The 14,194-nt window shown below is 43.1% G+C and overlaps 1 protein-coding gene across 2 annotated transcripts in view; it reads right to left on the reverse strand.

Annotated features, from left to right (window-relative positions):
* TNR (tenascin R) overlaps positions 1 to 14,194 on the reverse strand; it is a 429,220-nt gene that overhangs the window by 149,223 nt on the left and 265,803 nt on the right. Inside the window, exon 3 of one of the 2 annotated variants that reach the window (XM_063625141.1) lies at positions 12,485 to 12,534. The exons of the other annotated variant lie outside the window; for it this stretch is intronic. The gene's annotated coding sequence lies outside the window, so the exon portion shown is untranslated. The remainder of the gene's footprint in view (positions 1 to 12,484; positions 12,535 to 14,194) is intronic. 2 annotated transcript variants of the gene reach the window in all.

The following is a 14,194-nucleotide window of genomic DNA, read 5'->3' on the forward strand; positions in this document are numbered from 1 at the left end:
ATTGGATGCACTAGAAATTTTAGCTGTTTCTGCAGGGTGGAATGAAGGAGTCGGTTTGTGTTGCTGGGAACAGGAGGCTCGCTGCTCTTGTTTGACACATCTGAGTTAGTCAGCGAAGAGAGAAGGGCAATAAATACACTGCAATTAGTAAAACAGAAGAACTGTCTTATGAGTCACCACAAGACTGAAGTTAACACATTGGGCTGAGTAATGAACTCATTTATGTCCTTCACTGCCCATCTCTGTGCTTGTTGCATCACAGCTTGTAAAAATCTTTATTTGGGATCCTTGACAGAGCCAGTGATCACGTCAGTCTGTACTTGTTACAAGATAAGTACAGTCACGCGTTGTTTAACCTTGAGGATTAGTGCTAAGAAATGTGTTGTTAGGCGACTGTGTGAACATCATAGAATGCACTTACACAAACCTAGGTGGTAGAGCCTATTACACACCTACGTATATGGTGTATGTAGCCTATTGCTCCTACCCTGCTAACCTGCAGAGGATGTTACTGTACTGAGGACCATAGGCAATTGTAACACGATGGTAAATATTTGTGTCTCTAAACATTGAAGAGGTACAGTAAAAATACAGCATAAAGGATTTAAAAAATGGTACATCTATACAGGGCACTCACCATGAATGGAGCCTGCATGAGTGTAAGCTGCTCTGGGTGAGTCACTGTGTGAGTGGTGAGTGAATGTGGAGGCCCAGGACATCACCATACACTGCTGTAGGCTTTATCAACACTGAATACTTAGGCCATACTAATTTTATTAAATTTTTTTCTTCAATTATAAATTAAACTTAGTTTACTGTAACATTTTTACGTTATACACTTAAATTTTTAAAATGTTTTGACTCTTTTGTAATAACATAACTTAAAACACAGACACAGGATACACCTGTGCAAAAATATTTTCTTTTTTAGATCCCTATTTCGTGAGCTTTTTTCTATTTCTAATTTTTTTTTTAATTTTTGAATTTTTTTTGTTAAAAACCAAAGCACACTAGCTGGGCATGGTGGCAAATGCTTGTAGTCCTAGCTACTCTGGAGGCTGAGGCAGGAGGATCACTTGAGCACAGGAGTTCCAGGCTGCAGTGAGCTATGATCCTGCTACTGCACTCCAGCCTGGATGATGAACCAAGACCCTGTCTCTACAAAACAAACAAAGGCATGAACACACAGATTAGCCTATGTCTATACAGGGTCAGGATCATCAGTATCACTGTCTTCCACCTGGACATCTTGTCTCACTGGAAGGTCTTCAGGAGCAATAACATTCGTGGAGCTGTCAGCCCCTGTGATAACAATGTTTTCTAGAATCCTCCTGAAGGACCTGCCTGAGGCTGTTCTACATTAACTTTAAAAAAAATAAGCAGAAGGAGTACACTCTAAAATGACTATAAAAAGTATAGCATAGTAAATATATAAAATAGTAACATAGCTGTTTATTTCATTATCAATTATTATGTATTGTACATAATTGCATGTGTTAGACTTTTTTATGACTCGCAGTGCAGTAGGTTTGTTTACACCAGCATCACTACAAACACGTGAGTAATGCATTGGGCTACAACATCATGACAGCTACTATGTCACTAGAGGATAGGAATTTTTCAGTTCCCTTATAATCTTATGGGACCACTGTCAGATATGCAGCCCATTGTTGACCAAATCGTGGTTACACAGCACATGACTGCAATTTGTGCTGTATGTATATTTACAAAGATTGGAGGAGCTGTTAAGTCAGGAAGGGATGATATCTCGGAGGAAGGAGGGTATGTAGTCATCTGGGTTCCATTTGGGTCCTTGATTCTCTAACCTGTAACATCTACCATCCCTGGCTGGGCTTGTGATGAATTAGGCCTCATACCTGCCCTTCCAGACCAGTACTGGGCCACTGTCTGTCTCATAGCTCATCTTTGTGCCTGACAAGCAGGGGTATCTAGCTTTGGGAGGTGACACTGAGTTAGAAGTTAAGATGGGATCTAAGAATAGAAGGCTTTGGAGCAGAGGTAGCGAATGTAGTAGTGATGAAAGAGGTGGCTGCTTTAAAATAAGAGGTGGTCCAGGAAGAAATGGCTCTGGCAGGATTAGCCCTTAGCATTTAAGCACCACTTGCTCCTCTTGAATTGTTATATTTCAGCAGACAAAGATCCTAGTGTGGATTATCTAACTGATGTCTGAAGACAAGCTGTGACTCCATCTCAGACAGTAGCAAACCCCAGGCACAAGATTTCTTCATCCAGCTTCTTTCCCCAGCTGCCAAATGCATTTTCCTCTTGTTTTCATTAAGCTTCTGGTTTCTGCTCCTGTCAATATCATCACATCAAATGCATGCACACACATGCTCATCACCAGCAACCCCCCAGAGATGCTCTTGGACATCATCTTGAATTTTAAAAACCAGTATTACCCCCTTGATGAAGAAACACCAGGGGAGAGATGTTGCTTAGGACATGCTTCAGGCTGAATTGTTGTTCCTAAGAAATGGAGCAACTCAGGTCCTCTCCTAGGGAATGGAAGCTCTAGGATGGGAAAAATGACCCAATGCACTGGCAGTGACTTCTCAGCCATGGTGGAAAGCTGGTCAAGTGGGAAGAGAAGATGGCCAGGGCCCAAATGTCTACAGAGCCTTGGACATGGGATTTGGGTGGCTCCTGCCCCTTGTCTGATTCTGCTCACTAGACCCTACTGGGTAGCCATAGTGATGCTGGAGGGATAAGGCTGAAGCACTTTGTCTTTGATTCTTGCTTCCCTTTTATGTGGGAGCGGCTAACAGAGTGTGAAAGTGCACTCTTTAATGTACAATCTACGCAGAAAGATCAATGGCAGCTTAACACGCATTTCTGTCTAATATTCACTTTGTCAGGTCTTTGTAATAAAAAATGCCGGTTTTAATGAAATGTATTAAAATGAGGAGATTCATGGCCAGCCTGTATGCTTTTATCACCATTTCCTCCCCTTGAGCTGTCAGTGCACAAGCCGTTCTGTGGAAGCAAGACAGAGGGGTATCATTTTAGGAATCACACACACACACAAATTCTCCATTTTTGCAAGGATCCATGTTACTGAAGGATATATTTGGATTTAGTACACTTTATTTCTATAATATGAGATCTTCCCAGAGGTGTGTCTTTGGGAGGAAGTTGCATTTAGGAGCCAGGTAGGTGGACACAATGGGGAGAAGACACCTGTTATGGGCTAAATTGTGTCCTACCAAATTCCTATGTTGAAGTCCTAACTCTCAGAACCTCAGAATTTGACCATATTTACAGATAAGGCCTTTAAAGAGATGATTAAATTAAAATGAGGCCATTAGGGTGGGCCCTAATCCAATGACTTGTGTTCTTCTAAGAGGAGATCAGGGCATCCAGAGGCACCAGGGGTGCATGTGCACAGTGGGCCAGCCATGTGAAGAGACCACAAACCAAGCAGAGAGGCCTCAGAGAGGGCTAACCCTGCTGGCCCCTGATGTTGGACTTCCAACCTCCAGAACAGGGAGAAAAGACATTTCTGTTGTTTAAGCCACCTAAGCTCTGGTGATTTGTTATGGCAGCCTGAGCAAACTAGAACAAGATCTCAAGCTTGAGATTGGAGCAGTGGGCTCTGAGCTCATTCTTAGGGAGAAGAAAGCGATCCAAGGGCATGAGAGGGCATCCGTAGCCATGTGTGCCCTGGAGTGAGGTCAATGGGGACATCTGGAAACTTCTTGAAAATAGAGTGCTTTAAATGTTGCCATTGGTAAGAGGGAACATGCTGCATGAGGAGGCTGTGCTTATAACTATGGGTAAAATGTTTGCGTAGGTAGGAAGGTGCTCAGTTTGTATTTGTTGAATGTTACCGAATGAACTGAAAGACAGCATAGCCTAGCTGTCAGAAGCACAGACACTGGAACCTAGGCTCTAACACATACCAGCTAGGTGACCTCTCTGACTTCATGGACTGCTGTGAGGATTAAATTAGTTAATATTTTTTAGTGCTTAGAATAATGCCAGGCATACAGAGAATGTTCTCTAAATGTTTGTTAAGGGCAGAAGTGGCTTGGACTCAAGAAGAGGAAGTCTATAGCAACAGCTGCTCATATAATCCCAGAGACCCCCGGGATGCCCAGTGAGCTCTTTATCACCCAAGTCACCAAGTCCTTCCCACCGCCACCATGTCCCCTGACTCCTGCCTTCCCTCTATTCCCTGGCACTGCTTCCCTGTGGGTTCTCATCAACTCATCTGGAGTCTTCTCCATATCTTTCATCTGGTCTCCTTGCCCCTAGCATCATCTCCCCATTCTCTTACACCTTTCTGCCGAAGTAAATTTAGGGATGATGGCACCTTTCTGCTTATGATCTCTATCATCAAAGGGCTTGGGGAGGAAGCATGGCAGTGTTGGTGAGTTGGTTACGCCCTTTCATGAGATGACACGTAAGTGTTGTGGACATGCTGGCTTTTCAGGGGTGACAGGAATACAATCAAGCCCTTTGGCACAAAAGGGTCCTTAAAAACCTAAACTTTTATATACTCCTCTGGCTTTATTTCCTATTGTTTCCCATTACTGGAAGTTTCTGCTACACAAATGCAAAATTCTTACAGTTCTAGGATCATGCAGTTCTGGGATGGTGCCACTGTGCCTTTGCACCTGCTGGACCCTGTATCCTGAAATACTCTTTTCCTTCTTTTATTAAACTGGCAAATTTATGTTCATCTTTCAAAATCCAGATTGCTTCCTTCAAGAAGGCAATTACTCTTCAAGTAGAATTAAGAACCCCATGTGTTCCTTTTCCTATCCTGGATGAGGAAAAAAAAAAACTCATTCTTACCCAACTTACTTATTGTCAATACATAAATATAAGAAGGAGAATCCAAGAAATAATGAGCAATTTGAGCAATCTAAGGACTAAAACTGGCATTTCTTTAAGAGTATCTAACTTCCCCTCTAACCTTCAATCGTCCTATAATGAAATGATATTTTAAGGTATAAGCTATCTCTGCAGGATAAGTGGAACATTAAAGCCAATGATGTGAAAAAAAAGAGAGCTGAACAGGAAGACCAAACGCAGCCCAAGTTGGAGAATCAAGGGAATGTGATGTTGTCCAGTGGCCACAAATTTATCAACACACCTATGCCTGGTAACCTGTTATCTTGTTCTTGCTCCACTCCATCCTTGGGCATTGAGAACAAGAGGTGAGAGTCCTCAGTGACCACTTAACTGTCTCCCAGAGCCTAGAAGCAGCCTGGTGCTTGCCATGATCACAGGACAAGGTGATCTCAGGAAAACCACAGGCTCTCTGGGCATTGGTTTACACATCTATAAAATGGGCTTTCTAGAGTCTAATTGACAAGATTTCCTAGAGCATAAGTAGATGATGTATGGCAAAAGTACTTTCCTAGCTCAGAATGCTGCCCAGACTTCCATTTTGCTTTTGGGAGGAACTGCTCTGTAGGTAGCTTTGATGCTCCCCACTCCGCTTTCCCATCTGACATCTCATTGAGATACTACTTTGAGCACCCGATCCACAGTCTTCAGTGTCCTCTTGCTTAGAAACCTCCGAAGGCTAGCCTGAGATTGGTGCTCTTTGGGCCTCCCTTCTTTGGAGCTGTCTGAAATAATTCACATTCCACACTTCCTCCCCATCCTCCCAAAGCTACACCTCATAATAAAAAACCTAACAGTCTCTCTTCAGGGGTGCTGGAAAGTGGAGTAATTTATCTGCTAACTGATTTTTGCAAAAGCATTATCAGGTAATAACATCATTGTATGCAACCACTGTTCTGTAAAGTAATAGAGACATATTAGCTGACATATTACCAGAACCCTAAATGGTGACCCTTTGGGAATTTGAACTCTGGAAGCTCAGAATGTGGGTGAGGGCAGCAAACTCATAACTATTGGTCTCTAGAGACCCGTAACAGCACTAGGGAGCATCTATTATCTAGGCCTATGAATAAATTGTAGGATTCTGTAATAGAATTACAGTTCCTTCCTCTAACTATGTTTTAAGGAGAGTATAATGGAGAGACAGGACTTCATGGGAAAGGAGAGCCAAAAGAATGGCTCTTAAATGTTTCTGTATTTTGGTGATACACTAGCAAAATATAAGGGAAAATATCTGTAAGGATAAATGAGATAATAACAACCATGAATCATTTTTAGTTCCTGGGAAGGAAAGCACCATATAGATTTGAGGTATTATTATTATTATGCATATAATATATATATATAGACATTGTATATTTATTCACAGTGAAGCTCACATATGTCATTCCCACTAATAACATTTCTTTTCTAGCTCCCGCGTAAGAGGAGATATGCCATTTTCATATGTTCCACACATACTCAGAGGAACCTGCCTAGAATATTTTTGCTGATGAAATTTTCTGGGTTGTAACATTTATCTTTTTGAAGAGCTTCCTTCCTATAACCCCACGTGGAGAGCTGTGCTTTTACCTCTCACTGTGATGCTATCTACATGTGGATTTTTGTGTCAACTGCTTATCTTAGCCATTAACCAATTTCTTGTCTGTTTGTATTGTTTATAAAGTGTTGGGCATACATAGTGCTTTGCCCATGCATGGGGCCCTGGCTCCCTGCCCTGTGGAGTGCACCATCTAATGAAAATGGACAAGCCCAGCACAATAGAAACCATACAAATATGAGGCCCAGAAAGATGCTACTGGCTTGGGAATGAGAGCAGGCCGGTCAGGGATTAAGTGGAGGATCTGAAGAAAGAGAGGAAAGCATTTGGGAGAAAATTAGATGAAGGTTGTTCTAATGGAGGCACGCATGTACAACATATACTCAGTCAGTTCTTATACAAACACAGGGCTGGAAGAAAGCGTTACAGGTTCCCTGTCCATTCTATCTCCCTGAGCGGAGTGTTTCACTCCCTTATGCAGTCCTTCAGCTTCTGACTGATCATCCTCGGGGGTGTGGATAGGCCAGCTAGTGTGGATCTTTGCAGAGCAAGTGCTTAATCTCCAGCTGGCTTCTTTTGCCACCCAACATGCTTCTGGGTGGCTCACTGCCTACACTGTCACTTGCTGGGTGCTCAAAGAATGCAAATTCACTTGGGCAAAGCATAATAGAGAAATTAAATATGCTGCAAATAGAGGGGCACACATTTTATTTTCAACTAAAAATAAACCATTTGGGGTTGTGTGTAATTGCTCTCTTGGATTTTTCACTCCGTTGGCATTTCTTTTTAGGTGGATAATTAGAAACTCCCAGCTTAATTTCTGTACACAGTCCTACACAGTTTTCAAGTGAGAAAACTTGCACCAACTTTCAATATGTGTGCATATATTGTCCACGTGGGGCAACATTAGTATGGGAGGAAGAGAAGAAGGAAGAGGAATGGAGCAGGCAGGACTTGGATGAATTTAGAAAGAAAGCAGAGTGCAATGGAGGGCAGAAATGGAGTGCAAGCCAGACACTGATTCATGGTCTGACCTTGGACAAAATCACCCCAGCTCTCTGTGCCTCCACTTCTCTGTCTATGTGCTTTGTAAACATTAAATTACCTTTGAGGTGTGGTTCAAGAGGTAGGGCAGAGGCTACCATGGGGATCATTTCTGTGTCTGTGAATGAATTCTATCCAGCCCAGCGTCCTTTGGGGACACCTACCCTCCCTACATTAAAAAAAAAAATCCACTAGCTGCACTTTCCTTCAGACAGCCTCCAGGGTGATGCTGTACAAAAGGAGGGACAATCCATGCCTGGCTCAGTTTCCTGCCGCTGAGGAAAAGGAGATCGGGGACCTCGTTTATATAAAAAGATAATGTGGCTGCCTCCCTGTGGTAAGACCTGCTCTTGTTTTTTCCAGAAATTGTGCTTAAGCTGTCAGCATTCTCTTATTAAATTCTACTTATGATCACTGGCAATTAGGCCAGTGGGGCTCATACTATACAAATGCAGACATTAAAAGGAAATAGGACTTTAGACTATGGTTACAGGCTAGTAAATCCTGGGGCATATGGGTTACATTAGTCTGTGTACTCTTACCATTTACCTTTGCAAAGCCCTTTAAATATATTACCTTATTTCATCTTTACAATAGGTGCTTGACACTATTACCTCCATTTGACAGGTAGAAAAAATTAAGGTTTAGAAGAGTTCAAAAAATTCCTCAAGATTACACACAAGGTAGTCCTGGGATTCAAACCATGGGAAATTTGTTCTCAATCTCTGGCAAGATTTCACCCCATGTTGACTCTCTGGCTCCCTAAATGGTTGCCCAATTGCCCCCTCCTTTGAGATGGGAAAGACACTCTCTCCACTGATGGTCTAACTCTGGTTTCCTAGAGCAATTTGGGGCAACTATTTTCCTAGCGTTGGGTTAAAATACATTCAGAGGGCCCTCCCAGGGGTTCCCTGACAAGTTTCCCCCCACCAACAATGCGGTATTCCCAGGTAGAGCCTGACTTGCTTCAGTCTTTTCCATCTGCGGATGATTAGGCTGCTCATGTGCGGACTCTCCAAGTGGGTGGGGTAGACTTCACCTTGTTCTCCTCCCTAGGGATTTTAATCCTGGTGACCTATCACCTCAAATTCAGCTCCCTAAATTCTCAGGTTTTCCATGAGCTGCATCAGCAATTTTTGCACCTAGGTCTCCTGGCTGAACGTGGCAGCCAGAGTTCTGAGGTTTATATTCAGATCGGCCCCACATACTGCCTTGACGTCAAGCTAAAATAACAGCACTGCTTGGCCACTCACTGATTACTGACTCACAGAGGCAACTGAATCCTCAATCTGATATGTGGGCTTCTGAAGATCTTATCAAGTCCCTCTGATATGCTTTGTGGCTAGTAGTTTCCTTTGAAAAACCTCCCAGCTGCTGTGGGTAGCCGCATTTTCCAGTTACTTCTGAACCAAGCTAATGAGGCATGATAATTTTGGAAAATGCATAACCATCCACCAATCTACCTCAAATCTCCAGGAATAGAATTCTGGAGAGATTCTAGATAAATACTAAGAAGGAGCTCCTATCTTCATGTTCCTCAGAAGGTGCAAGGTCAGGTGGTGATACCAGCCAAGTAGGAGAAGGAGCAGAGGGAGGACAGGCAGGAATGACCACAGGGACTCGTCTGCCCATGTGCACTAATGAGGCCTTCCTCCCAGACTCAGAACTGACAGTGACCCAAGGACTCCTCCTACGTGTCTCTGGACTGATCCTTGGCTCCATTCTCCAGCTGCATAGTCAGGAGCTTGGATATGCCCTGAAGCCTGTGCTCACTGCAGGAGAGCTGCATAAAGTTGAGAAGGCAGTACCAACAAGTGGCCCAGGGAATGTGATGAGCAGAGGGAGGGCTGGACATAGTAAAAAAAAAACATGAAGAAGAAAGAAAGAAAGAGAGAGAAGGAAGGAAGGAATGAAGGAAGGAGAGAGAAAGAAAGAGGGAGAGAGAAAAAAGGAAAGAGAAAGAAAGAAAGATAGAAAGAAAGAAGGAAAGAAAGAAAGAAAGAAAGAAAAGAAAAGAAAAGAAAAGAAAAGAAAAGAAAAGAAAAGAAAAGAAAAGAAAAAAAGAAAAGAAAAGAAAAGAAAAAGAGGTAGGGGTCGAGTTTGCGCTGCTGTTTCCACAGCCTCATTTATAGCCTATTCCTTCTCTCTGGTCATAATGACTTGACTCATGTTTACTGAATGCTAATATTATGCCCAGCGTCGTGCTGAGTACTTCACATGACATTCATGGCTTAGTTCCCACATGCTATATGAGGATTTTGGAGGAAGGTTTACAGAGGTTAAGAGGCTTACCTGAAATCGGATGCTAGTAAATGAGAGAGGCCAGATTTGAATTCAGAACATATCCTCCAAAGCCACTATTCATACTGCCTTTTTTTCTGACCTCCCTCTTTTCTCCAAGTGCCTAATGGCTTAAATTCCCCCCTGCCTTTTTTAGCTCTTTGAGTCTCATTGCACTACTTCATGTTGGAAGCATAGCCTAGATCACTTCTTATCCATTTTATTAATCAAAACTTACATGGTTCTGTATTTATTCACCCAAAGTTTGCCTTTTTCTGACAGAATAAACTAATTTCTACTAAAGTGTTAATGACTACCAAGGAGTAATCTGTAAGTTTGAACTGAAAACCTTCTGCGTTGTCACTGTGGATTAGCATGCTTTAAGACCAAGGAGACATAAATTTGTACATTTCAGGCATTGTCTGGAGCAGCGAGAGAGAAAACGTGGGATTAGGGAAAGGAGATTGGGGCATTCATCCTTTCACCCTGTGAATAGCATTATCTTACAGTAAATGCTCAATAAATGTTTGCTGAAAAATTACTGATTCATGAATGAGTGAGCAAATAAATGAATGAATATGAATTATCTGGACGAGATTTAAGTATGTGGTAATACTAGATCTGGTCGGTAGAGGCCACTGTTAACATTTTCCAACATCTGTGCCTGAAAGGAGAGCCTGGAGTATGGGAAATTCTCAGTCATCCTAAAGGTTGATTTTGGGCATAAGATTCTGAGATGAGTTCCAGTGTGCTTCCTTCCATCAGTAAGACCCTCGTTGGAGGAATTTTCAGGTAGAGACAAGGGATTATCCCCTTTGTTGCTTGGAGAGGACAGGACACTTTCCCAGCCCGTGGATGGCCAATGCAGCTGAGGCGTCACAACACAGTAGAATGAGACACAGCCCCGGCAGAATAATCAGAGCGGAAACCTGATCAGACTACATGCTTGTGGCTGACTTGGAAAAGAGGGTGGTGGGTGGGCCCATGGAGGGATTGACCATTGGCTAAATGGGTTTTGCTTTTTTGTGTGTCTTTCTAATTGTAGCACTACTAGAAGACAGTATTCCAGGTCATCCTCAAGGTCCAGCCTTACTCTGGCATCCTGAATAGGAACTTGGGAATCTAGACTGACACAGAACTTTTCTCTAAGAACAAGCACACACGTCTGCCCAGAAAGCACTGTCCTGCTGCCTCCTGCGGGAAGTTGGGAACCATGTCTGTTCTGGTTGTCATTCCTCTGTACCAGAGCCAACTGAATAGTGTCTAAGGGTTGCTTCTTCTGTGAAGCTCACCTGATGCACTCAGCCTCCACAACCACACCCTGCCTCGTGTTGTCACACTACACACCAGCCGTGAGGGGTCAGTTAATTGTCATGTTCTGGATATGTAAGCTGTAAGTTCAAGGGCAGACACAGTTTTATCTTTAGGTGCTAGCAACTGGCACAAGAACAAGCACAGAGTCCTTGATAAATGTTTGTTGAACGAAAGAACGAGTGAATGAAATCTACTAGGCTGCACTGTGGTGATGCAAATCAGCTTCCAAGATGACCACATTAATCAGACCTATTTAACTGTCATATTGTTTATGTCACATGGATACAGGAAAGTGAAAACAGCTCTTCCCAGACTTTGCCTTTGTGGCCTGGCTAGGAGACCGGAAGGCATAAAACTTGTCTTGCTGAACATGATGAACCAGAGTTAATTTTATCCATGTTAGTTTTGGGCTCTTGCACACACAACAGGAGACCCTTAATGGCCATCCAAGTTGTATCTTATTAAATTTAAAAAGATAAAATGAATCGCAGGAACCATAAGCTTATATGCTACCATAGACCAATGAGGAACATGCTGATTAAAGTTTACTCAGCAAATAACAGTAACATTCTGTATCCCAGGCATATGAAAATAAATGTACACTGAGAAGACGCCCTAAGAAGGTGAACATCTAGCCTGGCACTTCATAATTATCAATTGAGTATATTAATATGAATGAATTAACTGGCTAGAAACAATCCAATAAATGAAGGCATTAAGATCCCTCTACTCCCTTCGTGATTGATTACAGGAGCCAAACTCACTGAAATTTCTCTAAGGTTCTATAAAATGTGAGGCTTGTACTAAGAGAGCACAAATTCGAGCCTGTCACCCTCTCTGGGCTTTGTCTGTGCACCAGCACAATCAGGAACAGTACCAAGACCTCACCTAACGGAAACCTCACCTGGTGGGTGCTCCTGGGAAAGTCTGCCATTCCATTTTGCAGATCAAAATGTGTCTTGTATGAAATGGGAAGAGGGGTTGAGCAATCCCTTCAAACTGAATTAGGGATTGCCTGCAACTCAACTTACTGGGGACTCATTTCAAGTCAGCTCCCTAAACATTTGCGAAACACTTTGTGTAAGCAAGGAGCTATGCCAGATGCCAGTGGTAAACAGATGAATGAACAGGCTCCAGTCCATGCCTTCAAAGGCCCTGTAGCCTACCGGGAAAGACAGGCTAGTCAAGAGATGGTTAAGACATCAGGTGTGGTAACTGCTATGAGAGAGGTGCAGTGAGGGCCTAGGGAAAGAGATGCCTGACCTGCCTGGGCTCAGCGAGAGAGGTTAGTGGAGGAAAACTTTTCAGGAGCAGAAGGAGAGGACGTGGAATCTGGACTGAATCTTAGGGTGAGTTCAAAGTGTATATCAAAGGCACTGTAAGGGCAGGTGGGGCAGGGACAGGAAACATGTCCCAGCAGGGGCTCCTTACCTGTAAAAGAATGGAGGCCTCTTCACAGACCTGCAAGCACTTCGGTATGGCTGGAACATGACAGAAAGACAGGAGAGTGAGTAAGAAAATGGGCACAGTGTAAACACAAGCCAGAAGGAAAAGGGCCTGGATGTTAGGAGTTTGCAATTGATCCTGAAGAGGAGAGAGAGACACTGAGCGATTCCATGACAGATGGGAAACGAGGCTGCTATTGGATTTGATCCTTCATATGTAGGTTAGAGATGAGTTATCAGGATGTCGGGCCTTGAAGGGCTCAAAACCAAACCCCAAGGGAGCCAGATGGTGGGGGCTGGGAACTACGAGTTTGAGCTGCAGTCCAGGCTCTGTGGCTGAGCATCTCTGAGGCTGGAGGGCTCTTGGAGGCTAGCCTTTTGGTTTGTGTTTCACTCTGCCAGGTGCACTGTCACCTACCCCTCTTGCTGCCCATGCCACACACACACATGACTGTCCTGGGACTCTTCTGCAAGATTCCCATGGTTCCAGCACTACCCTAACCCTCACATCATGGTGCTGGCCAGTTCACTTGTCCATATGCCCCCGCTGCACCGTGAGATCCTTGTGGACAAGGACCTTGTTTGCCTTATTCAACACTGTGTCCCTGGTGCCTGGCACTATGCAGTGCACACAGAAGGTGCACAATAAATAATTGTTCAATTGTATGAATGGAAATCAGATGGATAAAAGGTCACTTAACCCTCATGCCTTTATTTACTTATTGGGAAAATGAAAACCATCTCTATGCTCATTTTCAATAATGAAACTCTCCATTCCAACCATCCGCAATTCCTAAATGTGTTACTTTTCCTCTCTCCCACCCCACATATTCTTTTTATCCTCTTCCTCCTTTTCTGTCTACACTCCCACTCTTTCTCTTTCGCTTTCTATGATTCTTGCTGTGTTTCTGCTGGTCGTGTATTATGTTCCAGTTCTTCACTTTACCTTGGCTTCTTATTTACTAAATTTCCTTCCCTTACCTTTCCACTCTTTCCTTTTGCAGTCCGTCCTCCCCTGGCCTGTGTCTTGTTTCCTGGCTCTCCTAGTCTTTCCCTCTCTCTCTGTCTCTCTTTCTGAGTCTTCCCTGTTTCTTTACATTTATTCCTCCTTCCCTTCCTCAATTCTTTTTGTTCTCATGAAATTTCTACTAACCTAATCTCCTGTTTGGCTTTTTGCTCCTGGCATTTGGTTCTAACTGACCTCCAGACTCTTTTCTCTTTATTCTGAACAGAACAAATTGGTGATGATAATGATACTGATGCTATTTCGGCAAAGAAAGGAATAAAGATGCAGAGATGTCTTTGAAGGGACTGGTAGGTCAGCTGTGGACGGAAGAAGGAACACCATTTAGTTCATCACTGAGAATAACCTGCCCTTCGATGGAGCTTCAGAGAGTTTGTGAGCATATGATGAGCATCTGGAACTGTTCCTTCCAGAAGATAACATATCAGAAGGCAGAAAAATAATTATGTTTCCCTCAATGATCCCAGCAAAGAAGTTTGCTCTCCTAAAGGACCTCAAGGCACTCATAAAACTAAGAAAACTGAGTTAAGTGCTTTTTATTAAACCATTAAGAAATTTTATTCAGCTAAGACAAATGTCTTCACTGAAGGATACAGAGTTTGATAGTATAGAAAATACCCAGATGAAAATGTGTCTGAATAAATTAGACTGATGCATTTGGCATTTCAGGCT

Source organism: Symphalangus syndactylus, chromosome 12 (genome assembly GCF_028878055.3).
Source record: "Symphalangus syndactylus isolate Jambi chromosome 12, NHGRI_mSymSyn1-v2.1_pri, whole genome shotgun sequence".
NCBI classification, from domain to species: Eukaryota; Metazoa; Chordata; class Mammalia; order Primates; family Hylobatidae; genus Symphalangus; species Symphalangus syndactylus.